Source organism: Muntiacus reevesi, chromosome 1 (assembly GCF_963930625.1).
Source record: "Muntiacus reevesi chromosome 1, mMunRee1.1, whole genome shotgun sequence".
Lineage (NCBI taxonomy): Eukaryota > Metazoa > Chordata > Mammalia > Artiodactyla > Cervidae > Muntiacus > Muntiacus reevesi.
In genome coordinates this window covers 35333937-35360476 of record NC_089249.1, presented here as the reverse complement: position 1 = coordinate 35360476, position 26540 = coordinate 35333937, and the positions used below count along the sequence as shown (strand labels likewise).

General features: G+C 41.8%; 1 pseudogene; it reads left to right on the top strand.

Moving 5' to 3' along the window:
* Positions 1–26029, top strand: part of LOC136166202 (ubiquitin-conjugating enzyme E2 variant 1-like) — a 39238-nt pseudogene extending 13209 nt beyond the window's left edge.
* The last annotated feature ends 511 nt before the right edge of the window (positions 26030–26540 follow it).

The following is a 26540-nucleotide window of genomic DNA, read 5'->3' as shown; positions in this document are numbered from 1 at the left end:
AGCAAGGATGACAGTACTATTAGGAATTCAGTATTAGCTGCTGTGGTGGGAAAAACGGATGTGTCCAATTGGTGTTTAGTTTTTATTTGGATAGAATTTATTTTGGTGTTATGTGAGTATCAAAAGAACTGGTCTAGTCCTAGATAATGGAATTGCTAAATAAAATGTTAGGCTTCTCTGTCTGCACCAATTATAGTAGAATGATATTCCCATTTTCCTTACAATCTTTTTGTGGAGGAGTAGAATTAATTTCAAAACACAAATCTGAAAAATTTCCCAGGAGCTGTGTGTCTGCTTTTTTATCTCACATCTTTGGTTTGACCTCAGAAGCCCAGTAATGACTTCAGGTGAAAAGAAGCAAAGACTGAAAAAGAGAAGAAGCAAAGACTTTCCTTATTAGTCAAAAAAAAAAAAAAAAAAATTACAAAATATGGACATATTCAGCTGAAGCCCTGATGTTTGAGGTAAATGTATTAATAATTCAGGTTTTTCTAAAGCTAGGGGATTGGGATGCCCATATGTAGCTTTGCTTAGGATCATTATATGTTCTGTGAGCTTGCTTTCTATTTGAGAGGAAAAATTTGTCCTTTGAAGAAATGTGGCGCACACACTCTTAATAGAACATGAAAGAAAAGGCTCTTCATGCCAAGAAATCCCTCACGTGAGATGGAATCTCTTTCAACAAATCTGGTTACAAGCTTTTTCTGAAAGCTTGGAAGAAGGATGAAATAATCTTTTGTGTTTAAAAAAAAGTCTTTTATTTTTGGCTGTGCTGGGCCTTCGTTGCTGTGCAGGCTTTTACTCTGGTTGCGATGAGCAAGGGCTCCTCTCTAGTTGTGGCTTCTCATTGCGGTGGCTTCTCTTGTTGCAGAGCACAGGCTCTAGAGCACGTGGGCTTCAGTAGTTGTGGCTTCCCAGCTCTAGAGGACAGGCTCAGAGGTTGTGACCCATGGGCTTAGCTGCTCCAAGGCACGTGGGATCTTCCTGGATCAGGGATTGAACCCGTGTCTCCTGCCTTGGCAGGCGAGTTCTTTACCACGGAGGCACAGAGCAAGCGCAGGATGAAATAACTTGGATTCATGGCCATCCCCCTCAGCCTTTCATTCGGAGTGTGTGAAGCCTGCCTGAAAACTCAGGCTCAGCGCCGGCAGCCCCTGTTGCACAGCCAGTGTGCAAAGCCTGCTTCGCTAGGCAACTTTTCCCGTTTCCAGGTGGGACAGTTTCCAGGTTGCAGTGACGATGTTTAGATCGACAGCAAGATCTAGATGTGCTCTAAGACACAGCGCGATTCAAAAAACGAGACGTCAGGACTTCCGGAGTGGGGGTACCCCACCAGCCTCTCAGGGTCACGTTCAAGTTCAGAACTGTGAGTGTCGGCAGTTCAACAACGAGGGAAACGAGCTCCTTTTCAGTTTTGGGGGATTTTGTTGTTTTCCCTCTAACCAAGGACTGAACTATTTTTCCTTTATCACATTGGGCACCATACCTTTTCCTCCATACCTTGCTTCCCTGGTGGCTCAATGATAAAGAACCTGCCTGCAATGCAGGAGACCCAGGTTTGATCGCTGGGTGGGGAAGATCCCCTAGAGAAGGAAATGGCAGCCCACTCCAGTATTCTTGCCTGGAGAATGCCATGGACAGAGGAGCCTGGTGGGCTACAGTCCAAAGGGTCGCAAAGAGTTAGACATGACTGAGTGACTAACACTTTCACTTTCTTTCACATTTTCCTGAAGCAGCAGCCCCGTTTACAAGTTCCGTTTTGCTTAGGGTATCAATATCTTGATGCTGCTGGGAGCTTTCCGCCTCCAATCCCCGAGTCTCAGTAGAAGTCCACCCACCTTCATATTTGCGAGTTTTTCCCATGCTGTTAACATTCCTTTTTAAAACGGAAACACACTGTTTCCAGCCCTGCCCTGCTTGCTTGACCCTCTGTATCACTGATGATATGTAGAAATCAAATAGGCATCGCTGCCTCTGCATTCTTTTCCCAATTTGAGTCTTTCCTCTGTTTGGAGAGATAGCTGCGTGCTGTTAGTGAGGGCCCTATGACCTCAGCCTTTGGCAAGAATTCAACAAAGGCAAGACCTCAGCCAAGAAATTTAACCGGATCAAACTTCTGAACAGCGTCCAAAACACAGAATCAGGGCTTCTGTCATCCCAAGTAAGGACCCAAATAACCCGTAAAAACTATGTCTCTCGGCAACACAAATGTAATAAAATACATGAGGATATTACTACTTTTTTTCTTTTTAATCAGTAATATACTAGGGTGAAAAAAGATAATTCTTTCCTTCATATTGGAAGTGGTAGCCATCATAAGTCCCCCTGCTGTTTTTTCCCCGCTCTCAATAGATGCATTTTTTGTTTGTTTTTAGTTTGCTTTTGTTGTCATAATAATCAGAATTTAGCTCTCTACCCAAATACGTGAGAATTATTTTTAAAATTTATGACAAATCTCAGATGGGTCTAGGGTAAAGAATGTACACTTGTTGAGATATGAAAGGCAATCTCTTGAGAGCATTTTGTGGGAACCATGCTATTTAAATATTTCTATGCTTTCCCAAACCACTCTTGGCTTCCTGCCCTGGGGAGTGAAGCCTCATCGCAGAACGGCAGGGGAGAAACTCTGGATTAGAAATCAAGAGATGTAAAAGCTGACCTCAATACCTACTGAAAATTTGTTTTGTCTTCCTGGGCAGATCTTTTCCTTTCTCTTTACCCTGTGGTGAAATTATCAGTATGATGATATGGTTAAAACTTAGCCCCCTTAAATCAGTTTAAACTTGATTTAATTTTGTTGTTCTTCTTTCCACTGCAGTGTCCTCTTATCAAATTGTAAACTTACATAAACTCTAGTACATCATTTAGATAAAAGATAATACATGAATTCTAAGTTAATCTTCATTAGAGAGTTAAGCCATGAAAACAGGCTGTGTGAGCCTTTATAAACAGTTGAAATGGGAGTCATATTAATTTCCTAAGGCTGCTGTAACAAATTACCACAAACTGCTGGTATCTTTTTTTAAAAATATTTGTTTGGCTGCATCTGGTCTTAGTTGCAACTTGCAATATCTTCCTTGTGGCACACAAACTAGAAACGTGGGCTTATTAGTTGTGGCAGGGGTCTTACTTGCTCTGAGGAATGTGGGATTTTAGTTCCCTGACCAGGGATCAAACCTATGTCCCCTGCATTGTAAGCTGGATTCTTTACTACTGAACCACCAGGAAAGTCCCAAACTTACAGTTTTAAACAATGGAAATTTTATTACCTCACAGTTCTGGAGGCTGAAGTCCAAAATCAAGGTGTGGTCAGGGCCATGCTCCTAGCAAAGTCTGGGGAAGGATGCTCCCTTGCCTCTTCCAACTTTTGGCCACCCCAGGCATTCCTCAGCTCCCAGCAACATAATTCCAATTTCTGCTTAGGTTCCCATGGCCGTCCTTCCTCTGTGTTTGTGTCTCTGTGTCTTTACATGGATAACTCTTTTTCTGTGTCTGTTTTCTAAGAACAGCAGTTATTGGGTTGAGTGAAAGTGTTAGTCACTAAGTCATGTCCGACTCTCTGCAGCCCCATAGACTGTCAGGAAGATCTCCTGGAGAAGGGAATAATCCTGCCTGGAGAATCCCCATGGACAGAGGAGCCTGGCAAGCTACAGTCCACAGGGTAGCAGAGGGTCAGACACGACTGTATGACTAACAATACTTTTCTAATACATAAGTAATTTATATTCTTATTGGAAATATCTGCACCAGAACCTTGTTTTGAAACTACTAAAATGTTCAGTGTTAAAACATGCATTCTGGAACTTACCACCTTTATCATGAAAGTAACTATGAAATGTCCCCAGTTTTAAGACTGGGGACACTTTAAGACCTGTAATGAATTTGACAGTTTTTATGGCTTTATCCAGCTTCTTCCAGAATTGCTGCACAACCTTTCAGCACAAGTGCAGTGACCACCAGCATGTTTCAGCAACTGCTTTTATCTGAACAACTCTTTCTATAGCCTCAGTATATACATGGTTCATTTTTGATAAGTTGTTCAGTATCATAATTTAAAAGCATTTTTCCCCCTGTTGTGTTTTATCTTAATACGTCTTCCTTGTGTTCATTTGGATTATTTCATATAAAAAACAAGCAAAATGCAGAGATCTGCCAATTCATATTTTCATTCAGCTGAATTATAAAAGCTTTAAGGGAGTTCACCAGATGTATTTTGATGTGTATTTTCGGGTAGGAACAGCGGTGCTACCCAGTGTGGTATGGGCCCTCAAGGATATTTATTTGCAAATCTGTGGAGGCATTTTGCTTGACTCAGTATCCAGGGGCATGCCTGGCACTAAGGTTCCTTGATTGAAGGTTGCTAAGTAACTTGTACTTGTCTCATCTGAAATGCTAGCAGAAAATGAGAGTAATTACGTTTCTGTACATGTTGGCTTGGGCTTCCCTGGTGGCTCAGTGGTAAAGAATCCACCTGCCATTGTGGGAAATGCAGGTTTGACCCCTGGGTCAGGAAGATCCCCTGCAGAAGGAAATGGCAACCCACTCCAGTATTCTTGCCTGGACATCCCATGGACATAGGAGCCTGGTGGGCTACAGTCCATGGGGTCACAAAGTAGGACACGTCGGCTAAACAACACAAAAATGTCTGTTTAACACAGCCGAACCTTGAACAAGCTCCTTCTGACAGAATTTGTCTTTTCCTCACTTAACAGCTTTGGATTCTCTCATTAAAGAGTTAGTTTTCATTATCAGATTTAAATTTGGTTCACAAAAAAATTTGTGCTGTTGACACCAGGCAGGAACATTTGAGTTCCTTACCTTTTGAACTTCTGTGTTTTGTTTCCAAATCCTGTAGTTGAGCAAGGTTGAAACTCCAATACTTTGGCCACCTCATGTTGACTCATTGGAAAAGACCCTGATGCTGGAAGGGATTGGGAGCAGGAGGAGAAGGGGACGACAGAGGATGAGATGGCTGGATGGCATCACCGACTCGATGGGCATGAGTTTGAGTAAACTCCGGGAGTTTGTGATGGACAGGGAGGCCTGGCATGCTGCGATTCATGGGGTCGCAAAGAGTCGGACACGACTGAGCGACTGAACTGAACTGAGAGATGGTACAACTTCACTGAATGAAATACAAGAAGTTGAGCAGTCTTAGATACACTGAAATGACTTTCAATGACGGATATTTCTCAGTTACTTTCTTGACTTCAAAAGCTCTCCTGTGAAGCTTACAGACATTAGCTTTCATTTCATACAGTGTTGTTACAGTGGTATGGTTGATTCTTGATTATCACTTTGTGCCAACTTGGCACTTTGATCATGAGACAATCTTATTTTACTTACAATCTTATTTTCTCATTAGATTTAATTCTTTAACCAGTGATTCACTTCTACTTTTAAAGGTAATTACTTTGTCTCATGAGAAAAAAATTTTAAAATATCCCAAATTTACCATAAGCCTTAAGCTTAGATAATAGTCACAACATATGTGACTTGTTTGCCACACAGCTTTCTGTGACTTTCTGACATGAGCTGAGTAGAAGCATCTGGGCCTCACCTGGCATTTGATGAATCTGATTAATGTCTGTTAGGGTAAGTCTAGTCACCTGTATAATTTTACAGGAGAGGCCACAAGCAAGCCTGAATTAAAAAAAAAAAAAAGACTTGCAGGGTTACTACCTTTTCGGTGTATTTTGTACATGCTAAGTAAAGTGTTAATTGCTCAGAAGCGTCCGACTCTTTGTGATCCTTTGAACTGCAGCTTGTCCGTGGAATTCTCCAGGGAAGAATACTGGAGTGGGTTGCCATGCCCTTCTCCAGGGGATCTTTCTGACCCAGGGATTGAACCCAGGTCAATTCTTTACCATCTGAGCCACCAGTGGCTGAAAAAGCTGTAATTTAAGGTCTGCATAAAAATGAAGAAAACTGAATGGGAGTTAAGCGTTGTGTTCGAACTTGGTGTTTTTAGTGACATTTTAAAAAAACTTGGTTAAAATCTAACAGCTGATTCCCCACCATCCCAAGCTCTCAGGTCCTTAGTAGTGTTCAGCTTGGTCTGGTCCATTTCTTCCTTTTCTTTTTCTCAGTCCAATCTCCTCATTTTCCAGGTCAACTTCGGTGTAAGTGATTCCAGTGTAGACAGGAGCCCATCTCGAGACTTTTGTCCTTCCCCTTGTGTATGTGTGCGCAGTCATTCAGTTGTGGCCAACTCTTTGTGACCCTCTGGGCTGCATGGACCCACCGGGCTCCTTGGTTCGTGGGGTTCTCCAGGCAGGAGGGCTGCAGTGGGCTGCCATGCTCTCCTCCAGCTGCCTTTTCCCTTCCCCAGGGCCCCCGTTCTAAACTCACAAGGGCTGCCCCAGATAACTGAGACAGGGACACTTCTTGGTCTTTTCTTGGCTCATTTCCCCTGAGGAGTAAATGCCAAGTCTGCTTGTATTTTTTTTTTTAATTCACAAAATCTGACTTCCCTGCTGGATCAGACAGCAAAGAATCTGCAATGCAGGAGACCAGGGTTTGATCCCTTTGTTGGGAGGATCCCCTGGAGAAGGAAGTGGCAAACCACTCCAGTATACTTCCTTGGAGAGCTCCATGGACAAAAGGAGCCGGGTGGGCTAGAGTCCATGGGGTTGCAAAGAATTCAACATGACTGAGCGACTGAACTGAATTGAGTGATTAACACTTTCATTTCTTTCAAACAACCTGGCAAGAATTATGGCTCTGAAATTGAGCTTCGGTGTCCTCCTTTCTTCATGTCAGGAGGCTCAAGTAATGTGTTGTACCTTTGCTCTGCAAATGGTCTCCTGGCAGGTGGACACCATGGCTATGCATGTAGGGCCCATGGAAACTTTTAGGTCTTCACCATCCCCTTAGGAGCTGCAGGGAAACCCAGGGGGCTATTTCTAACTTTTCCTGGTTGCTGTTTCCACAGTCTTGCCCCCTTAAAATGCAAGTGCTTCTGTGTGTCTGGGGCTTTTGAAGTTGGAGCTGAACATGTGTTCTCTTTACTTTGGGATTCCCCAATGAAAGATTTTCCATATTGCCTTCTCTCTTCTGGTGACTGGCCACCATGCCACCTCCATGCTACTTCCTTTCTTGAAGCTCTCCTTTTTCCTTCTGTTGAGAGGTTTTTGTCTATTTGGAGTGAGGAATAAGGGAGCACAAGGAAAAGCTGTCCTTCCAGTGTCTATCTACTTTTTGTAATGTTTTGTTGTCTTATGTGGGTAGGAGCAAGGAGTGCACTTTCCTTTGACTTAGTGATTAAGATCATGACATCTTTTTTTCTCCCTGTTTTACAGTCACAGATTGACAGGTCCTAGGAGAATCAGGCATTTTACTGGGCATGTGCGAAGGAGTGCATCATTAATGCTTTGAAATATCATCATGCCACATAAATGAAGTACACACAATGAAGCAAAAAATTAGCAGCTTAAAATCAATCAATTCGTCTTCCTTGAAATTTCCTTCCTTGAAAGTGGTTTGGCTAGAAGATGTCGAAATTTCCTTCAGAGAAACCCTCCAGTTTTACATTTGCTAAGTGATGATGACAATTATACTTTGATTTCTCAAAGATTGACACAGCAAAACAGCCACTGGTCATCCCCTTAAATAATAGCGATATCAAGGAGATTTTCTCTGTAGAGAAAATGTCAGTTAGTGGCCTGAAGGAAGGAAGAAGAAAATTATATGATCCTTAGAAGGAAAACCAGAATCCCTATTAAAAGGAAAACACATTTTTCCCTACCCATGGACCACTTCTGACACCAAATGTGTATAGCTTTTTTTTTTGTTTGTTTTTCCCTCAAACCAAAAAATTCTTCATCTGTCTCAATACCATTTGGGTACTTCAGTCCAGCTCTGACACTAACTATTCTGAATTAGCAGAGATCCCAAACAGGTTGAGGGCTCAATCCCACAAGACTGCCCCCCACTTCCGATGCCAATAGCAGATCCCAGGATGTCTTCTCTGTACTTCTGACCAACTGGCTATAAATCAGGGATCCCGGCAACTTTTTTCTCCAGTTCAATAATTTGCTAGATGGCTCACATAAGTCAGAGAAACATTACTTTCATTTATGGTTTATTACGAAGATTATAATAAAGGATACAGGAGAACAGCCAGGTGATGGGGTACAGAGGGCAAAGTCTGGAAGGATCTTGAGCGCAGGAGCTCAAGGGACAAGAAGCTTCTTGGAGGTGGGGAGTACCGTCTTCCCAGGATGTAGATGTGTTCATCAACCCAGAAGCTCTCCGAACCCCATGGTTTTGGGATTTTTATGGAAACTTCATCACATAGGCATGATTTATTAATGCGTATTAATTATTATTAATTAATCCTAAAGGAGGTCAATCCTGGGTGTTCATTGGAAGGACTGATGCTGAAGCTGAAACTCCAATACTTTGGCCACCTCATGTGAAGAGTTGACTCATTGGAAAAGACCCTGATGCTGGGAGGGATTGGGGGCAGGAGGAGAAGGGGACGACAGAGGATGAGATGGCTGGATGGCATCACCGACTCGATGGACGTGAGTTTGAGAAAACTTCAGGAGTTGGTGATGGACAGGGAGGCCTGGTGTGCTGCAATTCATGGGGTCGCAAAGAGTCAGACATGACTGAGCGACTGAACTGAACTAATAATTATTAATTCATTCTGCAGCCCCTCTCCCCTCCCTGGAAAATGGTGAATGGGGCTAGAAAAAAAAAGTCCCAAACTAATCTATCATGGCTTAATCTTTTGGTGAGCAGCCACTATCCTGAAGGTATGCAGGAGCCACCAAGAGTCACCTCATTAGAACAAAAGACATTCCTTTGACGGGAAATCCCAAGGGATTTAGGAACTCTGTCAGGAACCTGAAGTAGAGACGGAATGTATATTTCTTGTTATGTCACACCTGTATTAGGTGAGATGCACTTGACCCCATAGGTGGGTGTAGCATTCAGTATAACACAGAGGGAAAAGACAATGACCAGCGGGGCCTAGGGAAATTTTAGGTAGCATCTGTCTAGCCCTTTCTTTTTTTTTTTAATTGTGGCTTGCGAACTCTTAGTTGCATTATATGGGATCTAATTCCCCTACAAGGGGTAGAAGCTGAGCCCCCTGCTTTGGGAGTGGGGAGGCAGCAAAGACAAACTCGTTTGGACTAGAAAACTCATGAGATATTTCTATAGTTGTCAAGGGTCAAATAAAGGAGATCGAGGCAGAGTAATTGAATAAAGATTAAACATTATACACACACACACATATAAATTTCAAATAAAAAATTAAAAGATAATTTATCAATAAAGCTGGTTTCTATAAAAATAATTTAAATTTTGAAAATATCATAAAAACATAAACAGGCTTATGTAAGTTGGTTATCAGCCTTTGAAAAATTTTAATACTTGATGCGATGATACTATCATTGAAAAGATTTGTTATTTTGATATTAATACATGTTTTTAAAAAGAAAACTGAAGGTGTTATTTCCTTCCTGAGAAGAACCAATAGATATTATAATGTAATAGATATAATAGTATCTTAAATAGCTGTCCTAATAGCTAACAAAACCTAAAATGCTTTATTTTCCCTTTTGTTTAATCCATACACATTTCAGAGAAAAGTTCATTCAAACATCAGAGTAATCTTTTAATTCATAAGAAAGCTGATTTGGAAGATTTTAGTGTTCTAAGTATCTTGTTTATTAGATTATGAGTTTTGCTGAGAGAAATCGTAATTAAACTTCCCATGGTTACAGTTGAGAAACCGTGCCTCCTTTCACGGTGACAAAATATTGCGACACAGGGTAAAGGTTCAATGTCCTTGTTACAAGTTTACGGCATTGTTATGTGGGAAAAAGGGACAGAGAGAGGGTCATAGAAGATCTGATATGAAAAGAGATTCTAAATCCAGAATCCAAGAAAAATTAGAATTCTGAAACTCAGGTCATGGAAGTCTGTGAAGAACGAAGAGGAGGTCTTTCAAGACCATTTAAATGGATGAATTGAGACTTAATTTTGACTTAGATGTCAACTAGCAATAATTATTTACTTCTTTCCCAAGGCAAAGGTCTAAGGCAAAACATGCAATTTGTTCAAATCCTGTAATTCTTTTACTCTGGTGCAAATAATGATAATATAATTACCAATAAATAGACCTACACATCTTTTTAAATATTTAGATTTTCCCTCTAGCTTATGACACTGACTGGCAACACTGAGCAAGTCAGTTGGATACGAATGTGTCGCGTGGTGTTATTTAAACTGAAGATAACTGAATTTCGTCATTTGTTTAACCACATCCTTCTTTTTTTTTTTTTTTTTGCCTCTCGGCATGTAGGATCTTAATTCCTCAACCAGGGATCAAATCCTTGCCCTCTGCAGTGCACGAGCGGAGTCTTAACCACTGAACTGCCAGGGAAATCCCAGGAAATTTTTTTAAGAACTTGTCACAGTATGACAGTGAAAAGGTTATATTTTTTCCCTCTTGGGTCTCATTTGTTCAACATGTAAATAAAACCAAACTTTTGTTGCCAAGTGATTTTCCTCCAAAGCTCTTTAATGTATTTTCATTTAAAAAGAAAACAGTTCAGTTGAAAAGACTGCAAATCCTATGGTTGATGCTTCCAAGCAATAGGATAGTTGTCAGAGAAATCAAAGATGAACAGATGGAGTTATGCTTGTAAACCTGCTTGGGAATTAATCATCAAAAAGTTGGAGGAAAATAGTTTTCATGGTCCTTCAAAGGGTAAGACTGATTTCCTAGAGACTTAGATATCTTTAGTTTGAATTGCCATCCACAGGATAGCTATTCTAAGACTTCACTTTCCAGAGCCTTCTCCTGACCTTGAAGAGCAACATGTGGTCTGCAGATGTCTTTGCCACCTGACAAATGACTCTGAACAACAGCCAGATCTCTCCTGTTCTTCATAGAAATTTTCTTAGATGAACATTTTTTTTTTCTCCATCAGCCTTTCCTCTTCTGAAGTTTCATATGAAGAGAGACATTCTCTAAATCATTCATCTGAATAAACTGGTCAAATGTTGCTTCATACATACCATACAGTCATAGAAATATCTTCTCAGAAAGTCTATATTGACCTCTAAGAAATTGCTACTCCTACTTTTTTTCAAAAGAATAAAAGAGGATTTTGACATCATGTTCAAGAGTAATTCTGAAATGTAATGTGATTTAGAGACTGCAGATCTGTTCGAGGATTTTGCTTTAAGGACTGGAGGGACTGGTAAAGTAGGAGAGATGGGGCCTAGAATTTTCTCCTTCCAAACTCTGTATGGCCTGTTTTGTTTTGTTTTCTCCTGGGGTGAAGAACAGGTTGGTCTAAAATACATTACCTTTACAGTGTTTCCAGTCATATGACGTGACCTCATTTTCTTTATCTTATTATTGGGCTGTAGGGCACCCTTCTGGGGTAGATGGTGGTGATGTTGATAGTGAACTGTAATGAGAGATATCATTGGAAATGAAGGGCTGGGTAAATTTTGGAAGACTGGGACTCCTAGACCGAAGAGTTTGGATTTAATTGAACAAGAATTCAGGCTTTCCCAGCATGATTTGCACGTTCTACTTGTCTGCATAATCATTTACACATCTTTGTATTTTAATTCTCCAGGAAATGATTGTTATAGTATTGCAATCTGAATCATGTATATGAAAACAGTTGAAAATGAAAGCAGCATGGCACAGGAACTGAGATCTTGGATTCTAGAGTCGGGAAGACAGATTAAGACAAACTCTATCACCCACCATTTGTGTCTTTTGGGGCAAGCATCTTAACCTTCTTAAGCCTCAGTTACCTCACCTTCCATGGGAATACCTATCTTGGATGGTTGCTGTGAATATCAAATGAGAAAGTATGTATAAACTACTTAGTATAGATTAGGGCACATGGTAAATTATCAGTAAATATTGTTATAAATAGTTATTACTGAAATTCAAAAATCACTCTTAGAGTTATTGTGTTCCCCCCCAAATTCACTTGTGGAAGTCCTAACCTCCAATGTGACTGTATATCAAGAACGAGCTTTTAAGTAGATAATTAAGGTTAAATGGGCCTTTCCCAGTGGCTCAGCAGTAAAGAATCTGCCTGCAATGCAGGAGCCACAGGAGACGTGGGTTCGATCCCTGGGTCAGGAAGATTCCGTGGAGGAGGGCATGGCAGCCCACTCCAGTATTCTTGTCTGGAGAATCCCATGGACAGAGGAGCCTGGTAGGTTACAGTCCATAGGCTCTCAAAGAGTCAGACATGACTGAGTGACTTGGTCCACGTGCACAAGGGTAAATGAGGGCAGAAAGTTTGAAGCCCTATCCAATGGGACTGGTGTCCTTACAAGGAGAAGAAGAGATACAAGAAACTCTGCACCTGTCTACAGAAGAAGGGTTGTATGAAGACATGGTGCGAAAGTGGCCATTTATCCACCAGAACTAGTGGATACTCCAAAACCAACCTAACAGCACCTTGATCTTTGACTTTTAGCCTCCAGAACCATGAGAAAATAAATTTTGGTTGTTTAAGCCAGCTAGTTTGTGGTATTTCATTATGCAAGCCCTAGCAGACTAATATACTGTTTAATAAAATTGTACTCAATAGTAAGATCTTATAATAATAATAAAAAATCCTATTTTGTATGCCAACAGAATCAATATCATGGAACTTACCTTTTAGCAAGACAATGAAGACTTTTCCCATCAGTGTAGACAGTGATGGTTGAAATACAAGTGTTTAGTTGCAGCTTGAGAAATTTGTCAGAAAATCAGCTGGTGAGCTGACTGTCGAGCCAGGGTGACTGGGTCACTTGTCTTTTATGCTCCAGCAAAATAGTCCTGGTTTGTTTACGTGGTGGGAGAGTCCCAAGAACAGCCGAGAATGAAGTCCAGTGTGAAAGCATGGATTAAGCTTCTGCTTGCATTACATTGGCCAAAGGGAGTCACATGACCTGCGTAGATTCAAGACTAAATCTACATTGGCAGGGGGATAGAATTTGAGGCCATTTTTGCAATTTTCCACATCTTTTATGTTACCTAAAGAATAAGACCGTCTGAAGTCTAAGCTGAACTACCTGTGTTGAAGTCGCAGAGCTGTATGTCAGTCCTTTCAAGTGTTACTAGATGCTGAATGTAGTTACTAATGTTACTGTAAGCCTGTCCTCAAACTGTCTTTTTACATCTCACTAATATTGCAGTTACCTGCTTGATCTTGTTTGTTCAGGGACTGGCAGGAGGGATTTAGAATAAGCTTCCAAAAATCATTCATCTTTTGTTGTTGTTTAATCATGGGAATTAGATGCTGGTTTCACTGGTAAAGAATCATGAACGTTCTGAAACTCCTAAAACTGATATCCTGTCCAATTTTATGGACAATATAGAGGTCTTTTGGTTTTTCTTTACTAAGAAAATCAGGGGAATTTTCCTTAGGTCAGTGGTTAAGACTGTGCTTTCGCTACTGAAGGCCCAGGGTTCAATCCCTGGTTGGGGAGCTAAGATTCCACAAGCCACATGGTTTGACAAAACAGAAAATCAGCTTTTTGTTGTTGTTGTTTTACTAGCTGCATTTCAATATAACACTGTAAAATTCTAGAATGCCATCTTCTATATTATATGGGTATGAGCATGGCTGTTATCTCTGCCACATAAATTCAGTCCCAAGAATCCTCTTCCATTTAATTCCAGGATAACTGGGGCCTCCCTGGTTATCTGTAAAGCTGCCATCCATTTTGAGGAATTTCAAGACTTGGGGTGAGGGGTGCAATTGATACTGTCCTTTGAGCCTGGTACGTTCTCTGATTGAGGGCAACAAATGGTCTACATGTGGTACTGAGTTACCAAACTTGCTGAAATTACTGGATTTTTGGATTATACGGTGTGTAGAAAGAAACCTCTTGATGCAAATAGTTTGCAAGCCTAGAATTTTTTTGTTTTCCCCTGTGAAAAGCTTTATTGTTTCCATCTGCTCCATGGCTTGGACTAGAACTCCAAGATGGTTAAAAATCTGCCTAGTGGCTAAGTGAAAGAGGAGAGTGAAAAAGTTGGCTTAAAGCTCAACATTCAGAAAACTAAGATCTTGGTATCTGGCCCCATCACTTCTTGGGAAATAGATGGGGAAACAGTGGAAACAGTGGCTGACTTTATTTTTCTGGGCTCCAAAATCACTGCAGATGGTGATTGCAGCCATGAAATTAAAAGATGCTTACTCCTTGGAAGGAAAGTTATGACCAACCTAGATAGTTTATTAAAAAGCAGAGACATTACTTTGCCAACAAAGGTCTGTCTAGTCAAGGCTATGGTTTTTTCAGTGGTCATGTATGGATGTGAGAGTTGGACTGTGAAGAAAGCTGAGTGCTGAAAAATGGATGCTTTTGAACTGTGGTGTTGGAGAAGACTCTTGAGAGTCCCTTGGACTGCAAGGAGATCCAACCTGTCCATCCTAAAGGAGATCAGTGCTGGGTGTTCACTGGAAGGACTGATGCTGAAGCTGAAACTCCAATACTTTGGCCACCTCATGTGAAGAGTTGACTCATTGGAAAAGACCTTGATGCTGGGAGGGATTGGGGGCAGGAGGAGAAGGGGACGACAGAAGATGAGATGGCTGGATGGCATCACCGACTCGATGGACATGAGTTGAGTAAACTTCAGGAGTTGCTGATGGACAGGGTTGCCTGGCGTGCTGTGATTCATGGGGTCTCAAAGAGTCGGACACAACTGAGTGACTGAACTGAACTGAACTGAGTGGCTGCGGGAAGAGGCTTGGACAGAAAACCTGACACTGGGGGACTTCCAGAGAGGCTGCCCAAAGGCTGCTGGGCTCCCAAGGCTCCTAGTCATGTGTGTGAGGGTGAGGGGTATCTGTCCAGCCTGGGGGCTGCCAGGCTGCATAGGGCAGGCAGGTGGGCTCTATCTTCTGGATGAGTTTCACCTGCTCATCTAGTTAACAAAGCGGCTTCCAGGAAGTTGGCCGGAGTCTGCACCAGAAGAGCTCAAACCGCTTGGTTCAGGTTCTCCTCCCAGACCACGGTGGCTTCCATGTCATTCAGGGTTTCACCCCACTTATGGGGGGACAGTTTCTGCCTGTCCTGGAAGGGGTGTGTTTGACACCTTGGTTTTGCATCTTCAAGAGAGGCTTGGCACCCTGGCGCTTCTCCTCAGCCCATTCGCAGAAGAAGCAGCGTAGGCCCTGCAGACCCACTTCCTTGGGTGGAAGTAGAAGCCCCAGGAGAGGTAAGTGTGGGAGGCCCACAGATTCGGTTGACCCGAGGGTTGATGGGTGGACTTTATCTGATGAATCTGGGAGCTCCTGGCTGGTGGGCAGTGAAGTGCTAAGCACAAAAAGCCATGTTGGCTGGTCTTGGAGGTAGAGGATGGAGGGCAGAGAGGTCCCGAATATTGCCGCTGGCAAGGAGGTGGCTGGAGGCTGAAAGAAGCTACAGGCCTGGGGTCTGTTGTGTGCAAACACAGGGTGCCCAGGACCCCCGAGTGCCCTGCCAGCTTACATAAGCTTTGAGAAATGTTCTCAGGACTGACCTCACTCAGAACACAGGCTATGTATCCAAATATATATATGTCAACCTGGGTGGTTTCTTTTCTCTCCAGTTGTAAAAAGATGTATTAAGTATCTAATCATTTGTTAAATACTTTCAGAAAATCTTTCTGGAAGGACTTCTAGAGTAGCTTCTTGTGTAACAAGTACAATCTTATTGTTGTTCAGTCACTAAGTCCTTTCCGACTCTTTGCAACCCCATGGACTGCAGCATGCCAGGCCTCCCTCTCCCTCACTGTCTCCTGGAGTTTGTTCAAGTTCACGTCCACCTAATCTTATCCTTTCTTGGAAAAGTGCTTCCATCTTCTTTTGGAGAATTGTTGATGCTTTCTTAGTCCAAATACATGGTTTTGGTGAGGCTGTCTCTACCATAGGATGGAGCTCTCACACTACTTCATTTCCCAAGCAGGAGAACTGCTTAATCAGGGATGGGAGAAGTTAGATGGACCAATCAGAGACTTTCTCCAGCTTTTTTTTTTTTAATGAGAGGGTCATGTGCTCTTTCCTCTGTGGTCCTTTAAGGATGTTTCTGAGTTACTTATATGCAGTCTTATAACCTCTAGAAGCAATCATCTTTATGCTGTTGATTCTCCGCAATAGCATTATTCCACATGCTATTGAATAATTCCACAATACTCCACAATATTGATATTCCTTGTGTTATTCTAAGGTGTTCTTGCTTCCTTAAGGAAGAGAGCAAGAAAATTGAATCTCAGCGTTTTTCTCTTTTTCTTCCGATAAACAAGATTTTGAGAGTCACAGGAGAGGTTCTAAAGGAACCTAGACTCAGAATTTAGACGCTAACTCACACAATTGGCAAGAAATCTGAAGAATGAGATTGGCCTCATCTGAACCCTTGAGACCAGAGGGAAGGCAGCTGGGTTAGGGGAGATGGGGCATTGTGTATAGGAGATGGGAGTCGGAGTGAGCAGAACTCACATGCTCCAGGTGAAGAGGAGTTGGATCAAGATTGGTGGCTGTCTTGGGGCAGCCAATGGGAGCCCTGCTGATGGCTGTAACTCATCATCCTTCAAAAGAGCATCACGTGCTGTGTGTGGACTGACTTTGATAAACTCCATTGAAGTCCATTCTGTATATTTCAGGGCTTACCAGGTGGCTCAATGGTAAAGAACCCACCTGCCAATGCAGGAGATGCAGGATTTGGTCCCTGGGTGGGGAAGATCCCCTGGAAGAGGTAATAGGAACTCACTCCTGAAGCCTGAAAAATCCCATGCATAGAAGAGCCTGGCAGGCTACAGTCCATGGAGTTACAAAGAGTCACATTCACACATGCTGTGTATTTCATGAGTCGGTTGTACTTTGGTTCCTGCTTTTACCTCTTTTCTCCAACGACATGGCAGGGAGGAATCTCAACATCCATAAGAATGATTTGTTTTTTTCCTATACAATGAGCAATTTTCTCAGCTCCCTCTAATAAACAATCTATTCTTTTCCCATTACTCAATTGATACCATATGTAACACTTACATATATAAATAGGCCTGTCTCTGGCAGGTCGCCATTTAAAATAAGAGGCCTCAAACTTCCTGCATTTTCCATAAAAGCTGAAGGATAGAAGAAAAGAGCTGTGAACATACATACCCACACTCTGTCAATGGCCTGAGGCGGCGGGCAGGCAGCCTTGAAGCTGCAAAACTAATCAGCAGCGCCTGCATAGGTCTTTATTATCTGGGAGACTGCACAAATGGAACTTTATAAATTTGAGTGGAGAAAGTTGGAGAATTTGGCCAAGCAGCACTGTGTCTACATGACTTCAGTTAAAAAAGAAGCACAAGCCAGGGGAAAATGGGAACAGTGCAGATGGGTTACGTAGAATGTTCTGGAATATTCTGAGAACGTTGTGGGTTAAAACCGATTTTGTTGAACTTGCTCTGAGAAGCTGCTGACTGATTCTCAACTCAGGATATCTGGAACACAGCTCCCTTCATGACTACTCCAGAAAGATTCACGGGAATTTTGTTTTTTCTTCACTCCGACCTCAGACGTGGGAACTGTACCCTCTGCAAGCTGACCCTCTACCTATAGAAGCAGGAACAAGCTTGCCCCAAATGTACGTGGCAGGTGGAAATGTTGACTTTGATCTCTGTGGAGAAAAGCAGTTCTACAGCAGGGAGAGAGTCAGGCCTCTGGTGCCCGAATCCTAGTCATGCGTACGTATCTTTAAGTGAAAAGTGGGAACAGAGCCCAGAATTCAGAATTTAGTGGGGAAGCAGGCCAGGGTTCCCCCTTTCTTGCTTGTGAGCCCTTGACTTCTTCATGCTGGTTGGCTTGCAAATGGCTGAGGCTCACTGAACTCTCTTCGAAGCCAATCTGATATAAAATGCCACATTGATGTTGTATCTCTTTCCTTTTTTGTTTTGGGGACGAGTGGGATGGACCAGATGCCTGGGCATACCCTGTGAATGTGGGGACTGGGATGGGGCTAGGCACGGCCAGCACCTGTCTGGTTCTGGCTGCAGAGCTGGGGAACGTTGTTTCTCTCTAATTTAATTGGTTTGAACATGAGACAAAGATGAGATTCGATCAGGTTGGCACAGATTTGGCCCAAAATATTAAAATTATGGGCTTCCCAGGTGGCTCAGCAGTAAAGAATCCACCTGCGGATGCAGGAGATGTGGGTTCGATCCCTGAGTCAGGAGGATGCCCTGGCGAAGGAAATGGCAACTCACTCCAGTTTTCTTGCCTGGGAAATCCCAGGACAGAGGAGCCTGGCAGGTTACATTCCATGAGGTCCCAAAGAATTGTACACGACTTAGTAAAGAATAGTTCTTAAAAATACATTGAAAGTGGCTAATATCTTCTCTTTATCTGTTGCCTAGACACAGTAACTTTGTGATGGAAAAATATATTGATATCTAAACTCAAAGAAATGGAAGTATTAGGTGTTTTGGGAAAACAGATGGATAACCTCTCTCTCTGTCCCCCTTTAGTACCCTCCCCCCATCTCCCCATTTTCTCCTTTTTAAAAGTTAACTTAATAGATAAAGAACATTGTTAAGTGACTGTAAAAATAAGGTTCATGTTTAGACAATTTCCCCAGCTGCAGTGCTCTGTTTAAAATACTGTTTTCATGGCCTGCACTGTTTATTTTACATTCAGAGATGTGGGCACATGGGAACCATTTGCAGAAAATACCTTCGTTTGCTTCTACGATTGATATAATACAGAAGCAGAGGGTAGAGGTTCGACAAGCTGCCTTTCTAAAGCCAGATGTATACTCTATCCTCTTATTACTACTAGCAAGTACATTTATAAGAAAAAATGAAGTTATGGAAAGTAATCAGATAAATCCATTCTGTCTTTAATTGTCACACCCAAGATTTACACAAAATAGAAAGTTCTCGGGGATCATTGGGGGTCAAATTCTGGCGGAAATGCTCAGAGCCATTTCACCTACCTGCACTGAAAAATCAATCACCGATGATAAAAGTGTTGTGCCTTAGGTTTGACTCTCAGTGCATCTATTACCAATGATTGATTTGCAGGTGCCTTCAGATAGGTTTCTCCACGTTTGATTTCAGTTTCTCCTTTAATCAGTCCATCCTGTATTCTTCCACCAGAGCAATCTTTAAAACTGCAGACCTGACCATGGGTCCTCCCTGTCTTAAATTTCATAATGGTTGTTCCTTTTTGCTTCTAGGGGAGGTAAAAACATTGTTGGCTGAAACCAGCTTTTGAGGATATATAATACTTTTTTTGACCACATACTGTGAGCCTGAAAAAACAGGTAATATTTGCCAACGTTTAAAAATCAGAGAATTTGACAGAAAAATCTGGATAGTCTGCCGTTATTAAAGTGGCAGGTCTGGCAACACTAGTCTTACACTTTGTATAAAAATAATCAAACTGTTTCATCTGGAAGGGCACCGTCTCCCCAGTTTCCCAGAGGACCCACACTTCCTGTCTTTTTTCTCATTTACATGATTTCACTTCTGTCATTTGCATGATCCATTTGGCATTTACAGGCATTTAAATAGTCAACTCCTGGACCATGGGCTGAAGTCCAGCTCTTTGGCCTCACACGTAAGGACCATCTGACTCCTATTAACTTTTTAAGGCTCGCTTCTCACATTTATTTTCTCTTTTGGAGCTTTCTACTCCAAAAATACAGGTTTTCCCCCAAGACACTGTGTTATATTGCCATGTCAAGGCCTTTCCATCTATCTGAAAAGTCTGCTCACGCATCAAATTTATATTTTCCTTCTGTTTTTCTTAGAGTGAACCATCCTTGGTGTTTTTTGGGAGCGCCTGCACATACTTCCATTACTGATTAAATAAATAAGTAAAATACAGAGTAGTATAAAGTAAGGAGAAGCTCATGAGCAGCAGGTATAAAATTCTTTGAAGGGAGATGCAAGGCTCTGCAGAGGAGGAGCTTGCTCAGGACCTATAGGTGAGCCTCTGGGACTCAGAGGACCCACTGAGTCTCTATTAAGGTTCCTCTTTGGGAAGAGGGCTTCAGGTCTTTGCAGTGTGGCTGGGGGTAAAGTCGAGAAGATGTTGTTCAGTCACATAGTCGTGTCCTACTCTTTGCAGTGCCATAGACTACAGCACACCAGGCTTCCCTAGCCTTCACTATCTCCTGGAGTTTGCTCAAATGCATGTTATTGAGACCATGATGCCATTCAACCATCTCATCCTGTCACCCTCTCCTTCTCTGGTCCTCAGTCTTTCCCAGCATCAAGGTTTTTTCCACTGAGTCAGCTCTTCACATCAGAAGGCCAAAGTAGTGGAGCTTCAGCTTTAGCATCAGTCCTTCCAGTGAATATTCAGGACTGATTTCCTTGAGGGTTAACTGGTTGGATCTCCTCGCAGTCCAAGGGACTCTCAAGAGTCTTCTCCAACACCAAAGTCCAAAAGCATCGATTCTTTGGTGCTCAGCCTTCTTTATGGTCCAACTCTCAACATCTGTGCATGACTACTGGAAAAACCATAGCTGTGACTATATAGACCTTTGTTGGCAAAGTAACGTCTCTGCTTTTTAATATACTGTCTAGGTTTGTCATAGCTTTTCTTCCAAAGAGGATGCATCTTTGAAGATAGAGGAGGCTTGAAAGGGAGACATTTCAAATGGAGGGTTTTTCATATAAAAACCTTCAAAAGAACTGAACGTAGAATTAACTGACAGTAATGAGAAGAGATGGAATAGAGGGGTGGAGAGTGGGTTGTGGTTGAGAGGGGGCAGTTGCTTCTCACAATAAGCCTCCTGGCATCTTTAATTTTTCAAAATCAAATTACTTTGATAAATTATAATTAGGGAAGCATGAATGTAACAATTGACTGTATCTGCTGTGATCCTCTCCTATGGTCTTAGAAATCATCATAAAGAATTGTTTAAAAAAATAATTAAATCTGCAATGATTATTTTTCTTAGGAAAACCTGTGAAGAATCTAGATTCTAAATACTGGCTAATGTGAGACCAGAAGTGTCAGCACTTGTGAAGGTCAGAAAACAGCTGGGATCTTAGTTATGTTAATATTTTTGGGGGTATGATCTTAAAAGAACTGATCAAACTAATGCATGCAATTGATTAAAAAAAATATTGCAGAAGGCTATAGATAAAAAGCCACAGACCCCACTCTGTTAATCAGTTCCAGTCCCACCATCTTGGCCCAGGGTCAACCATTTTTTTAAAAAATGTTTTTTGGGGAAACTTTATTGGCCATATTCATACCCAGCTTCCCAGGTGGCTCAATAAGAAAACCGCCTGCCAATGCAGGAGATGCAGGTTTGATCCCTGGGTCAGGAAAATCCCCTGGAGGAGGAAATGCAACCCACTCCAGTATTCTTGCCTGGAAAATCCCATGGACAGAGGAGCCTGGCAGACTACAGTCCATGTGGTTGCAAGAATCAGACACAACTGAGCATGCATGCATGTAATTTCAGTCGGTATCATATCACAAGGATAGATGTTTAGAACTTTGACTAAATCCTTTGAGGAAGACTTACATTTCTAGCAATGGTAAATGATTGTATATACAGTTTTTTTTTTTTTTTTTTAGTTAGAACATTTTAATTCATTAAATAAATTCTGTATTTAGTTCTTATGGTAGTGATCTTCATAACCCAAAATAGTATGCTAAATCACTGCATCCCAGCTTTATAGCTGAGAAAATAAGTAGTCATATAGTTAGTATGTAGCCAGAGCTCAGAGTTCAGACTTGACCCACATCTCTCTCACTCAAGCATCCTGGGGTTGTCACAGGTGCTTCCTCTAGCTCCCTACCATCACTTCCAGATGGCAGAGCCAGATATCCGGATCTAGGAGAGCCTCTTGTGTTTTGGGGCAGGGGCCTCATGGCCATCAGTAGCGCAGGTATCTTTGGAAACTTAAATACAGCATGGGAAAGTTGTCCTGAACTGGGAAGTACTAACGGGGACTCCAGAACTTGGCTGATGGCTCAGACGGTGAAGAATCTGCCTGCAGTGTGGGAGAACTGGGTTTGATTCCTGGGTTGGGAAGATCCCCTGGAGAAGGGCGTGGCAACCCACTCCAATAGTCTTCCTGGAAAATCCCATGAACAGAGGAACCTGGCGGGTTACAGTCCATGGAGTCATAAAGAGTCAAACACGGCTGGGCAACTAATACACACAAAGGGGACTCCGCCAATCAAACTGATTAAACCCCTGTCCTAATAAGCCTGATGGGGCTGACCTTCCACTCTCAGAGGGGTGCCCTCATAGGCTGTGCTGTCCCTGGAGTGAGTGAGTAATGACGGGACACCCCCCATGGAGTGATGCCAGCAGGAGGGTGATGGGGAGGAGGACATGGTGACAGTCTTATATGCACAAATAATTGCCTGTTGATCTATATGAGGAAAAGTAGACAGTGCCTCAAGAAGTTACCCCAAAGTAGTGACCACAGTTCATTCAGATCACAGAATAGAACATTATCCGTAACCCAGGACACTCCCCAGAGCTCCCTGCAGTCACTACCCTCTTTTCTCCCAAAGATAAACATCCTAATTTACAACACTGTAGTTGTTTGTTTGTTTTTTTAACTTTTTATTTTATATTGGAGTATAGCTGATTAGCAGTATTGTGATAGTTTCAGGAGAACTCAAAAGGGCTCAGCTGAATATACACATGTAGCCATTCTCCCCTGAACTCCCCTCCCCTCCACGCTGCCACATAACATTGAGCAGATTTGCATGTGTTATACAGCAGGTCCTTGTTGTCTAACATCATAGTTTATTCAGTTCTATAGCCTTGGAAATGCCTACATGAGAAACCATAAATGTTTACTCTAGTATCATTTGTTTTTGTTCAGTCACTAAGTCATATCTGACTCTTTGTGACCTCATGGACTTGCAGAAGACCAGGCTTCCCTGTCCTTCACTATCTCCCAGAGTTTGTTCAAACTCATGTCCATCGAGTCAGTGATGCCATCCAATGATCTCATCCTCTATCACCCTCTTCTCCTCTTGCCCTCTATCTTTCCCAGCATCAGGGTCTTTTCCAATGAATAGGTTCTTGGCATCAGGTGGCCAAAGTATTGGAGCTTCAGCATCAGTCCTTCCAATGAATATTCAGGGTTGATTTCCTTTAGGATTGACTGGTTTGATCTCCTTGCAGTCCAAGGGACTCTCAAGAGTCTTCTTCAGCACTGTTGTTCAAAAGCATCAATTCTTCATATCATTAGATTTGCCTGTTTTTTGAACTTTATGCACATGCAGTTGTACAGTATGCATGTGAGATTCATCCATGTTGACGCATATAGTTGTAGTTGACTCAATTTTTTACCCCTGTATACAGCTGCATGCTTGTATCATGATGCATACAAGTAACTTTCCTACTAATGAGATACGTACAAATAGCTTTCCTACTGATGGGAAAATTTGGGGTTGTTTCTAGTTTTGTCTATTAAAAATAGTGCAGCAAAGAGCATTCTCTGGTATGTAATTCTGGTACATGTGTATGCATTTCTGTTGAGTATGTGGTGAATTATTAGGTCCTACAGTATATGCTGCTGAAGCTGAAACTCCAATACTTTGGCCACCTCATGGGAAGAGTTGACTCATTGGAAAAGACCCTGATGCTGGGAGGGATTGGGGGCAGGAGGAGAAGGGGACAACAGAGGATGAGATGGCTGGATGGCATCACTAACTCAATGGACATGAGTTTGCGTAAACTCTGGGAGTTGGTGATGGACAGGGAGGCCTGGCATGCTGTGATTCATGGGGTCTCAAAGAGTCGGACATGACTGAGCGACTGAACTAACTACAGTATATGCAAAATTTTCATTTTTCTCCAAGATTTATTGAGATATGATTAACATGTAACCTTGTGTAAATTTAAACTGTATAATGTGATGATTTGATACCTTTGAGTATTGCAAAATGGTGACCATAATTGGGTTCGTTAACCTCTCCATCACTTCACATAATTATCCCTTTTATTTTGGGGTGAGACATGTAAGACCTAGCAACTTTCAAGTATGTAATACAGTGCTATTAACTGTAGTCACCATGCTGTACGTTATATCCCCAGTATTTATTTATAACTGGAAATTTGCACTCTTGGATATCTCCCCATCTCCCCTACCCCTCAGCTGTTGGCAACTACTATATACTTTGCTTCTATGTGTTCAGCTTTTTAAGATGTCACAGATAAGGTAGAACAGATGGTATTTTGTCTTTATCTGGCTGACTTATTTCCTTTAGCATGATGCACTCATGGTCCACCCATGTCACAAATAACAGTATTTTCTTCTGTCCCATGTCTGAATAATCTCATTGTAATTTTCACCACATCTTTGTATGTGTGTGTGTTAACTTTTTATTTTGTACTGGGATAAAACTGATTAACAATGTTGTGATGGTTTCAGGTAAACAGTGAAGGGACTCAGCCATATATATACATGTATCCATCACCCCATCTTTTTTAAAATGGCTTTTTAAAGTTTATTTTCTATTGAAATATAGTTGAATTACGATGTTGCATTAATTACTGCTGTATAGTGAAGTGACTCAGTTATTTTTTTCCATATAATCCATATTTCTTTTCCATGATGACTTATACCACATCGTTTTTCATCCATTCATCCCTTGATGAACACTTAGGTTGTTTTCATATCTTGGCTGTTGTGAATAATGGCACAGTGAACATGGGAGTGCAGATAGCCCTTTGAGAACTTGATTTTATTTCCTTTGGTTACATGCCCCCAAATGGAATTGCTGGATTATATGATAATTCTATTTGTAATTTTTTTGGGGAACGTTAATAAAACTTCTTGCCATAATGGCTGTAGCAATTTGCATTACCACTAATGGTTCACAAGTGTTCTCTTTTCTCTGCATCCTCACCAACACTTATCTCTTGTCCTTTTAATAACAACCATCCTAACACTGTGTGGGCTTCCCTGATAACTCAGTTGGTTTAAAACAAACAAACAAACAAACAAAAAAAAACATCTGCAATGCAGGAGACCCTGGTTTGATTCCTGGGCCAGAAAGATCTGCTGGAGAAGGGATAGACTACCCACTCCAGTATTCTTGGGCTTCCCTTGTGGCTCAGCTGTTAAAGAATCCATCTGCAGTGTGGGACACCTGGATTCGATCGCTGGGTTAGGAAGATCCCCTGGAGAAGCGGAAGGCAACCCACTCCAATATTCTGGCCTGGAGAATACCACGGACTGTATAGTCCATGGGGGTCGCAAAGAGTTAGACAGGACTGAGCAACTTTCACTTTCATCCTGAGAGTGTGAGCCGATATCTCACTGTGGCTTTGATTTGCATTTCTCTGGTTAGTGTGCTAAGTGCCTTTTCATGTGCCTATTGATCATTTGTAATCTTTTTTGGGGTGGGTTTTTTTTTGACTGCTTTCATCAATAGACTATTATGGAAGTGATATTATGTGACTTCCAAGGCCAGGCCGTAAAAATGTCCTGACTTCTGCCTTGTTCATACGTGGTGGAAGGGTATAGGTACAGAAACAGAAGAGACTACCCCACAGCACTGAAGTTGGAGGAAGGGGCCTGGAGCCAAGGAATTTGAAGAATATAGCTCTGGAAACTAAAAACGGTGTAATGAAAGGAATGACAGCGATGCAAGGTGGCAGCCACCATGGCCTCAGGGGTAAAAGTTCCTTCAATTTCCAACTGTTGGAAGAAGGCCAGAAAGCTGTAGGAGATAGCACAGTTAGCCTAAGTCTAGAAGATAATGAAGACATGGCACTTATAAGATGGACAGGGATGATTGGGCCTCCAGGAATAATTTATAAAAAGTGAATATATAGCCTTAAAATAGAACATGGACCCAAATACCCAGAAGCACCCCACCTCTGTGAAATTTGGAACAAAAATTAATGTGAAAGGAGTTAATAGTTCTAATGGGGTGGTGGAACGCCATTAGAGCCATATCAGTGCTACCAAAATGGCAGAATTAATAATCGCATCAAAGTTGTCCTGCAAGAGCTTCGACAACTAATGATGTCTAAAGAAAATCTGAAACTCCCTCAGCCACCTGAGGCAGTGTGAAAAATGAGAAACCACAGGCCCTCCCCTACCCACTGTTAAGCAGTCTTCATTTTGCACAGTAGTAGACTTTCTAGAATAGCAACTTTCTACATCTTGTAGACCTCAGTGTACTGTAAAGACAGCTCTCATTCAAAGACAGTTTATCTTAATATATTGTAAATATACTTATTTTTTTTGTCCAATTGAAATATATGAGTTGTGCTGTAACAACAACAACAAAAAGGTAAGGAAAGGATTTTCTTGTAGAGACCTCCAAGGGAGCAGAGCTCTGATGAACCTTAAGTTTATTTCAGTGATACTGATTTTCAGATTTCCTGTCTCCAGAACTCTGAATGAATAAAATTCTTATTTTAAGCCACCAAGTTTATGATAATATATTACAGCAGCCATAGGAGCCTGGTACAAATGGCAAAAAAGTACTTGAAAAGATACTCAACATCATTAATGATAAGGGGGGTACAGATTAACACTGCCATGTGATACTACTATATACCTGCCCAAATGGTTAATA